The 10,710-nt window shown below is 39.8% G+C and overlaps 1 non-coding gene across 1 annotated transcript; it reads right to left on the bottom strand.

The window, feature by feature from the left end:
- Nucleotides 1–8,080: 8,080 nt before the first annotated feature.
- LOC128661855 (U12 minor spliceosomal RNA) lies at nucleotides 8,081–8,230 on the bottom strand. The gene has a single exon (XR_008402639.1). It is a non-coding gene; the product is annotated as a U12 minor spliceosomal RNA (small nuclear RNA).
- Between the last annotated feature and the right edge of the window lie 2,480 nt (nucleotides 8,231–10,710).

The following is a 10,710-nucleotide window of genomic DNA, read 5'->3' as shown; positions in this document are numbered from 1 at the left end:
CGACGGACATTTGGCCGATGGACATTTGGCCGAAACACAAGTGGCTGTCACAAAACAGTCCGGCCACGAGATAGATAGATTTGATAGATAATTTCCCAGACAGAAAATTACAAGACGTGCGGTCTGGGATCCATGGTAAGGTTCCCAGAGGCAGTTGCGACACCAGGGGACGTGTATATGGCATGGATTTTAGGAACCGGGAGATGGAAAAAGATGCTTGGTCGGTCCTCCTACTTCAAATTTGGGGCACTGCGCGTGCAATCCACTGTGCCACCAGATATGAGTGGTGTGGTTTTTGAAGCCACAGTGCAACACCAGAGGCCAGAAAAATTTGGCATGTATTGTACACATGCCTGAAAATGTAGGTATTGTTGCAGTCGCTGCTGTAGCAGCGGCCAGAAAAAATGATGTTTGTTTCCCAGGCAGAAAGTGCCCTAAAACATTGCGGCTTTTTTTTTAAAATTTACACTACTGTTACAACAGATATGAGTGGTGGCACTGTGGGCAAGTGGGCCTGGCACACACGCTGGCAGGCAGGCAACTGCAATTAGATTACACTAGCAGACTGATGTTTCACAGTCAAAAAAGTTAGTTTTTTTAAAATTTACACTACTGTTACAACAGATATGAGTGGTAGCACTGTGGGCAAGTGGGCCTGGCACACACGCTGGCAGGCAGACAACTGAAATTAGATTACACTAGCAGACTGATGTTTCACAGTCAAAAAAGTTTTTTTTTTTTAAATTTACACTACTGTTACAACAGATATGAGTGGTGGCACCGTGGGCAAGTGGGTCTGGCACACACGCTGGCAGGCAGGCAACTGCAATTAGATTACACTAGCAGACTGATGTTTCACAGTCAAAAAAGTTTTTTTTTTTAAATTTACACTACTGTTACAACAGATATGAGTGGTGGCACTGTGGGCAAGTGGGCCTGGCACACACGCTGGCAGGCAGGCAACTGCAATTAGATTACACAAGCAGACTGATGTTTCACAGTTAAAAAGTAGTTTTTTTTTTAAATTTACACTAATGTTACACCAGATATGAGTGGTGGCAACGGGCAAGTGGGCACAGTATACGCTGTGAGCCTGGCACACACGCTGGCAGGCAGGCAACTGCAATTAGATTACACAGGGAAAAAAAAAAGCAGCCTTAAAAAGGGCTTTTTGGGGTGCTGTCCTTACAGCAGAGATCAGATGAGTCCTTCAGGACTGTAGTGGACACTGAATACACTAGCCTAGCTATCAATTGCCCTATTAAATCAGCAGCAGCTACACTGTCCCTCCTCTCACTAAGAAAGCAGCTTCCCAATGAATCTAAAATGGCTGCTGTCCAGTAGCTGGGAGGGTCTGGGAGGGAGAGTCTGCTGCTGATTGGCTGGAATGTGTATGCAGACTGTGAGATACAGGGTCAAAGTTTACTCAATGATGACGAATAGGGGGCGGATCGAACATCGCATATGTTCGCCCGCCGTTGCGAACGCGAACAAGCTATGTTCGCCGGGAACTATTCGCCAACGAACCGTTCGGGACATCACTATTGCTAAAGTGCCGTAAGTCTGACAAACTAGCGATGTCCAGAAATAAGCGTAAGTACAAATTTCTGGAGTCGCCAGTGACTTACGGCACATTAGAACCTGCCGCCGCATAAAAAAACTGACTAAAGTCTTAAATCTCCCGTTACTGTCTAACACGCCTCCCAAAAATAACCCGACACGTATGCCCCTCTATCCACAATCCCCCCTCTCACTCCTAACAATAAATATATTAACCCCTAAACCGCCGCTCCTGGACCCCACCGCCAGCTACATTAAATGTCTAACCCCCTAATGTGATCCCCCTACACCGCCGCCAGCTACATTAAAATGATTACCCCCTAATGTGAGCCCCTACCCCACCGCCACCTACATTAAAATGATTACCCCCTAATGTGAGCCCCTACCCCGCCACCACCTACATTAAAATGATTACCCCCTAATGTGAGCCCCTACCCCGCGGCCACCTATATTATATGTACTACCTTCTAATCTGACCCCCTTACACCGCCGCCATCTATATTAAAATTATTAACCCCTAAACTAATGCCCCTACTCCGCCGCCACCTATATTAAATATATTAACCACTAAACCTAAGTCTAACCCTAACACCCCCTAACGTAATTATTATTAAAATAAATCTAAATAATATTAACTAAATTATTCCTATTTAAATCTAAATACTTACCTATAAAATAAACCCTAACGGCTAGATTTGGAGTTTTGTCGGTAACGACCCGAAAAACTAACGCCGGCTTTTTTCTGGCCGCACCATAAAAATAACTCTGGTATTGAGAGTCCACATAAAGGCTGCGTTAGGCTCCAAAAAAGGAGCGTAGAGCATTTTTAACGCAGCTTCAACTCTCGATACCAGAGTTGCTTACGCAAGCGGCCAGCCTCAAAAACGTGCTCGTGCACGATTCTCCCATAGGAAACAATGGGGCTGTTTGAGCTGAAAAAAACCTAACACCTGCAAAAAAGCCGCGTTCAGCTTCTAACGCAGCCCCATTGTTTGCTATGCGGAAACACTTCCTACGTCTGCACCTAACACTCTAACATGTACCCCGAGTCTAAACACCCCTAACCTTACACTTATTAACCCCTAATCTGCCGCCCCTGCTATCGCTGACCCCTGCATATTATTATTAACCCCTAATCTGCCGCTCCGTAAACCGCCGCTACTTACATTATCCCTATGTACCCCTAATCTGCTGCCCTAACATCGCCGACCCCTATATTATATTTATTAACCCCTAATCTGCCCCCCACAACGTCGCCTCCACCTGCCTACACTTATTAACCCCTAATCTGCCGACCGGACCTGAGCGCTACTATAATAAAGTTATTAACCCCTAATCCGCCTCACTAACCCTATAATAAATAGTATTAACCCCTAATCTGCCCTCCCTAACATCGCCGACACCTAACTTCAATTATTAACCCCTAATCTGCCGACTGGAGCTCACCGCTATTCTAATAAATGTATTAACCCCTAAAGCTAAGTCTAACCCTAACACTAACACCCCCCTAAGTTAAATATAATTTACATCTAACGAAATTAATTAACTCTTATTAAATAAATTATTCCTATTTAAAGATAAATACTTACCTGTAAAATAAATCCTAATATAGCTACAATATAAATTATAATTATATTATAGCTATTTTAGGATTAATATTTATTTTACAGGTAACTTTGTATTTATTTTAACCAGATACAATAGCTATTAAATAGTTAAGAACTATTTAATAGCTAAAATAGTTAAAATAATTACAAAATTACTTGTAAAAGAAATCCTAACCTCAGTTACAATTAAACCTAACACTACACTATCAATAAATTAATTAAATAAACTACCTACAATTAACCTAACACTACACTATCAATAAATTAATTAAATACAATTCCTACAAATAACAACAATTAAATAAACTAGCTAAAGTACAAAAAATAAAAAAGAACTAAGTTACAAAAAATAAAAAAATATTTACAAACATCAGAAAAATATTACAACAATTTTAAACTAATTACACCTACTCTAAGCCCCCTAATAAAATAACAAAGCCCCCCAAAATAAAAAAATGCCCTACCCTATTCTAAATAACTAAAGTTCAAAGCTCTTTTACCTTACCAGCCCTGAACAGGGCCCTTTGCGGGGCATGCCCCAAGAAGTTCAGCTCTTTTGCCTGTAAAAAAAAACATACAATACCCAAGCCCCCCAACATTACAACCCACCACCCACATACCCCTAATCTAACCCAAACCCCCCTTAAATAAACCTAACACTAAGCCCCTGAAGATCTTCCTACCTTGTCTTCACCTCACCGGGTTCAACGATCTGTCCAGAAGAGCTCCTCCGATGTCCTGATCCAAGCCCAAGCGGGGGGCTGAAGAGGTCCATGATCCGGCTGAAGTCTTCATCCAAGCGGGAGCTGAAGAGGTCCATGATCCGGATGAAGTCTTCATCCAAGAGGGAGCTGAAGCGGTCCATGATCCGGATGAAGTCTTCTATCAACGGCATCTTCAATCTTCTTTCTTCCGGATCCATCTTGCAGACCTCCGACGCGGAACATCTTCTTCTCCCGACGCCTACTAGCCGAATGACGGTTCCTTTAAGGGACGTCATCCAAGATGGCGTCCCTCGAATTCCGATTGGCTGATAGGATTCTATCAGCCAATCGGAATTAAGGTAGGAATATTCTGATTGGCTGATGGAATCAGCCAATCAGAATCAAGTTCAATCCAATTGGCTGATCCAATCAGCCAATCAGATTGAGCTTGCATTCTATTGGCTGTTCCGCTTGGGCTTGGATCAGGACATCGGAGGAGCTCTTCTGGACAGATCGTTGAACCCGGTGAGGTGAAGACAAGGTAGGAAGATCTTCAGGGGCTTAGTGTTAGGTTTATTTAAGGGGGGTTTGGGTTAGATTAGGGGTATGTGGGTGGTGGGTTGTAATGTTGGGGGGCTTGGGTATTGTATGTTTTTTTTTACAGGCAAAAGAGCTGAACTTCTTGGGGCATGCCCCGCAAAGGGCCCTGTTCAGGGCTGGTAAGGTAAAAGAGCTTTGAACTTTAGTTATTTAGAATAGGGTAGGGCATTTTTTTTATTTTGGGGGGCTTTGTTATTTTATTAGGGGGCTTAGAGTAGGTGTAATTAGTTTAAAATTGTTGTAATATTTTTCTTATGTTTGTAAATATTTTTTTATTTTTTGTAACTTAGTTCTTTTTTATTTTTTGTACTTTAGCTAGTTTATTTAATTGTTGTTATTTGTAGGAATTGTATTTAATTAATTTATTGATAGCGTAGTGTTAGGTTAATTGTAGGTAGTTTATTTAATTAATTTATTGATAGTGTAGTGTTAGGTTTAATTGTAACTTAGGTTAGGATTTCTTTTACAGGTAAATTTGTAATTATTTTAACTATTTTAGCTATAAAATAGTTCTTAACTATTTAATAGCTATTGTACCTGGTTAAAATAAATACAAAGTTACCTGTAAAATAAATATTAATCCTAAAATAGCTATAATATAATTATAATTTATATTGTAGCTATATTAGGATTTATTTTACAGGTAAGTATTTATCTTTAAATAGGAATAATTTATTTAATAAGAGTTAATTAATTTTGTTAGATTAAAATTATATTTAACTTAAGGGGGTGTTAGTGTTAGGGTTAGACTTAGCTTTAGGGGTTAATATATTTATTAGAATAGCGGTGAGGTCCGGTCGGCAGATTAGGGGTTAATAAGTGTAGGCAGGTGGAGGCGACGTTGTGGGGGGCAGATTAGGGGTTAATAAATATAATATAGGGGTCGGCGGTGTTAGGGGCAGCAGATTAGGGGTACATAAGGATAACGTAGGTGGCGGCGCTTTGCGGTCGGCAGATTAGGGGTTAATAAGTGTAGGTAGGTGGAGGCGACGTTGTGGGGGGCAGGTTAGGGGTTAATAAATATAATACAGGGGTCGGCTGTGTTAGAGGCAGCAGATTAGGGGTACATAAGGATAACGTAGGTGGCGGTCGGCAGATTAGGGGTTAAAAAATTTTATTCGAGTGTCGGCGATGTGGGGGGACCTCGGTTTAGGGGTACATAGGTAGTTTATGGGTGTTAGTGTACTTTAGAGCACAGTAGTTAAGAGCTTTATAAACCGGCGTTAGCCCAGAAAGCTCTTAACTAATGACTTTTTTCCTGCGGCTGGAGTTTTGTCGTTAGATGTCTAACGCTCACTTCAAACACGACTCTAAATACCGGAGTTAGAAAGATCCCATCAAAAAGATAGGATACGCAATTTACGTAAGGGGATCTGCGGTATGGAAAAGTCGCGGCTGAAAAGTGAGCGTTAGACCCTATTTTGAGTGACTCCAAATACCGGCGGTAGCCTAAAACCAGCGTTAGGAGCCTCTAACGCTGGTTTTCACGGCTAACGCCAAACTCCAAATCTAGGCCTGCGATAGCTACAATATAATTAATAATTACATTGTAGCTATTTTAGGGTTTATATTTATTTTACAGGTAACTTGGTATTTATTTTAACTAACAATAGCTATTAAATAGTTAATAACTATTTAATAGTTACCTAGTTAAAATAATTACCAAATTACCTGTAAAATAAATCCTAACCTAAGTTAACATTACACCTAACACTACCCTATCAATAAATGAATTAAATAAACTACAATTATCTAAACTAAAATGCAATTAAATACACTTATCTAAATTACAAAAATAAAAAAAGATTACAAGGATTTTAAGATAATTACACCTAATCTAAACCCCCTAATAAAATAACAAAGCCCCACAAAATAAAAAAAATTCCTTACCCTAAACTAAATTAAAAAAGTAATCAACTCTATTACCAGCCCTTAAAAGGGCCTTTTGCGGGCATTACCCCAAAGTAATCAGCTCTTTTACCTGTAAAAAAAAAAAGAACAACCCCCCCCATTACAACCCACCACCCACACACCCCTACTCTAAAACCCACCCGATCCCCCCTTAAAAAAACCTAAATCTAACCCCCAAGTGGTCCTTACCTGTCCTGAAGACTGGCGGAGAAGGTCCTGTTCCAGGCGGAGAAGTCTTCTTCCACGCGGCGACCTCTTCTTCTTCCAGGAACCAGTCGGTGCGGAGCGGAGGAGTTGAAGACAGATGACCGCGGAGCCGAAGACCGTCCTCTCTGGAACTGAAGACCGGCGATGCAGGAACTGAAGATCGGCGACGCTGGAACTGAAGACCGGAGCCATGGAGCATGGAGGATCCTCTTCATACGATCTCCGCCGTACACTGAATAGGAATTCAAGGTACGTGATTAAAAATGGCGTCCCTTGAATTCCTATTGGCTGATTTGAGCCTTCAAATTCCAATCAGCCAATCGGATGAGACCTACTTTAACTCTATTGGCTGCTTTGAATAGCCAATAGAATAAGAGCTACTGTAATTCTATTTGCTATTCTAATCAGCCAATAGAATTACAGTAGCTCTTATTCTGAGGGGGGGTTGTTCATTTTTTTTAAAGGTAAAAGAGCTGATTACTTTGGGGCAATGCCCCGCAAAAGGTATTAGAGCTGATTACTTTTTTAATTTAGTTTAGGGTAGGGAAATTTTTTTATTTTGGGGGGCTTTGTTATTTTATTAGGGGGGTTAGATTAAGTGTAATTAGCTTAAAATTCTTGTATTTTTTTTTATTTTTTGTAATTTAGTGTTTGTTTTTGTAATATAGATTAGTGTATTTAATTGTATTTTAGTTTAGATAATTGTAGTTTATTTAGTTAATTCATTTATTGATAGGGTAGTGTTAGGTGTAATGGTAACTTAGGTTAGGATTTATTTTACAGGTCATTTGGTAATTATTTTAACTAGGTAGCTATTAAATAGTTATTAACTATTTAATAGCTATTGTACCTAGTTAAAACAAATACAAAGTTGCCAGTAAAATACAGTAAATATAAACCCTAAAATAGATACAATGTAATTATTAATTATATTGTAGCTATCTTAGGGTTTATTTTATAGGTAAGTATTTAGATTTAAATAGGAATCATTTAGTTAATATTATTAATATTATTTAGATTTATTTTAATAATAATTACGTTAGGGGGTGTTAGGGTTAGACTTAGGTTTAGTGGTTAATATATTTAATATAGGTGGCAGCGGTGTAAGGGGGTCAGATTAGGTGGTAGTACATATAATATAGGTGGCGGCGGGGTAGGGGGCTCACATTAGGGGTTAATGTAGTTAAAATAGGTGGCGGTGGGGTAGGGGGCTCAGATTAGGGGTTAATGCAGTTATTATAGGTGGCGGCGGTGTAGGGTGATCATATTAGGGAGTAATATAGTTAATGTAGGTGGCGGCGGGGTAGGGGCTCACATTAGGGGGTAATCATTTTAATGTAGGTGCCGGCGGGGTAGGTGCTCACATTAGGGGGTAATCATTTTAATGTAGGTGGCGGCGGGGTAGGGGCTCACATTAGAGGGTAATCATTTTAATGTAGGTGGCGGCGGGGTAAGGGCTCACATTAGGGGGTAATCATTTTTTTTTTTTGTCGGGCAGATCACTGCTCCTGAAGGTCCCACAAAGTAGGTGGATCCTCCTAAGGGTGACCTGTACCCGCTCAAAATTTCTTCTCACATGAGCAGTGAGGAACCAGGCGTCACCCCAGCTCGTTATTTTCCTTACTCATTAGTTTAAGGCATAGGGGGTAATCATTTTAATGTAGGTGGCGGCGGGGTAGGGGCTCACATTAGGGGGTAATCATTTTAATGTAGCTGGCGGCGGTATAGGGAGGGGCAGATTAGGGGATAATCATTTTAATGTAGCTGGCGGCGGTGTAGGGGGGTCAGATTAGGGGGTAATACATATAATATAGGTGGCGGCGGGGTCCGGGAGCGGCGGTTTAGGGGATAAGCACTTTATTAAAGATTGAGGTGGGGAATTGCTGTTGACAGGTAGATAGGCATTGCGCATGCGTTAGGTGTTAGGTTTTATTTTGCAGGTAGTTTAGGGAGTTACGGGGCTCCAATACTCAGCGTAAGGCTTACTACGCCTGCAATTTGTGGCGAGGTGAAAATGGAGTAAGATTTCTCCATTTTCGCCACGTAAGTCCTTACGCTGTATATTGGATACCAAACTGCACGGGTTTGGTATATCACTCTATGGGCCAAAAAACTACGGCCGAAGGGTGAAATATACGAGCGTAACTTCTAGGTTACGCCGTATATGTGATACCAAACCAGTGCAAAATTTGGCGTCGCCGGCTTTTGCGGGCGATGTTGCATATCGGATCGGGCCCCACGTCTTAAATTTGTTCATCATTACTGATAAAAGCAGATTTGTATTTTCTTCTCCATATTGCACTTGAATAGTTGTAACTGTCTTCAAATACAAAGAATTGAAAAATAGTATGCACTATTTCAATCATGATGGAAAAATGTTGGGTTTAATGTCTTTAATGAAATGCAAACTTCATGCTGTTTGTTGCAGTTGGGTAAGTGATCTTTGCTCTTCATTTTATCTGTGAGAAAATCAGAGAGTGATATGGGGATAAGACTTCAGTCACATGAGTTCCTAGTGTGACCAGACATTAAATGGCAGACTTGCTGATTTCCTCTTTTGTAAACATAATTTAGTGCTGTCCTACAGGATTTTTTTTTTGTCTTGATAAATATATTTTTTACTACTGTAATCTGCTGAGATTTTGCTATTTAAATCTGTATGCTTAAAGGGATAGCAAACACCTTGTGATTACAAGATATTTCTGTTGTGTTGCTATAGAATAACATAGCAGCCAAGTCTTTTTAGTGCAATTATTTTTTAATAAACCCCACCCACCATTTTTGGAGTAGCCAATCTGGGTTTTAATCCGTAGGCAACAAGGATAGTCCCTGCTATAATGCTAGTATAAAGTACTCTGTTTTGCAGTTGTTATCAGATAAAGTCAAATAGTGAAAGATATGATGTAGGGTACTTTTCATGTTCTGACACATTGAAATTGCTACATTTTCAGAGCTAAATTACATCAAAGGGGGCAAAATAAATAATGAAAATATATTATGAAGTTGTTTTATTATGCAGAACTAAACATTTTACATACACATTTCAAGGTGTTTATTTCCCCTTAAAGACACTGCTGTAATATTTCACTCATTACCTGATGGTTCTTTGGTTGGATTGTAAGCTCAGTTTGTATAGCAGACTCTCCTCCATTCTACACACTTCCTGAAAATTCTACACAGCCTGGGCCACACCTTAATCTATCTCTTTGTTTACAGCCTTAAAGGGACACTCAGTTAAATCTTTAGTGATTCATATAGAGCATGCAATTATAAACAACTTTCCAATTTACACCCATTAAAAAATGTGCACTGTCTTTTTATATTTACACTTTTTGAGTCACCAGCTCCTACTGAGCATGTGCAAGAATTCACAGAATATACGTATATGCATTTGTTATTGGATGATTGCTGTCACATGGTACAGGGGGAGTGGAAATGTACATAACTTTAAAATTAAGTAGTCTGCACTGTGGCTTAATCAAAATATTGCACAAATTCTGGTTTACCTGCTTAGCTATGGAAATAATTATATAACTGATCACACACCCCAAAACTGCAACTACCACTAACCAACTGCAACTACCACTAACTTTAGCCTGGTTTTCTAAAGTGATTTGTCTCACCCCTACTTCAGACAAAGAAGGGGTATGATCCCCGAAACATCACGCCTGTAAATGAAATAAATCACTCGAGAAAAACAGAGAGTGCCCTAGATAGATCCCTGCTTGCACACTGGTCGTTGTTCCTTTACATGGTGAGAGTGAACTCGCTCTAAAACTATATCTATTTATTCATATAGGTATATAGCTATAGATATATATTTTAAATATAAATAAATATATAAAGAACATTTTCTTCTAAGTGAAGAACATAGGTATTTAACGTATTTCATAGCACACCTTCGACTTTAGTGCAGTTGTCCTAGCGCACTTTTGGGTTAGCTCGAGAGCAAAAGCCAGAAGAGGCTTTTGTAGTGCGCCAACCTCCAGATGCTACTGTGTCTGAGTCTTTCACTTGCGCGTTAACATTTTACTTTCAACATGTAATATTAGCGCAAAAATAGTATCGCTTTTGATTTAGCTTGAGCAGTATTAGTGTGCTTGAATAGGCAGGATTTGAAT

This window comes from Bombina bombina, chromosome 5, assembly GCF_027579735.1.
Source record: "Bombina bombina isolate aBomBom1 chromosome 5, aBomBom1.pri, whole genome shotgun sequence".
Taxonomy (NCBI): Eukaryota; Metazoa; Chordata; class Amphibia; order Anura; family Bombinatoridae; genus Bombina; species Bombina bombina.
This window is presented reverse-complemented; position numbering and strand designations above follow the sequence as displayed.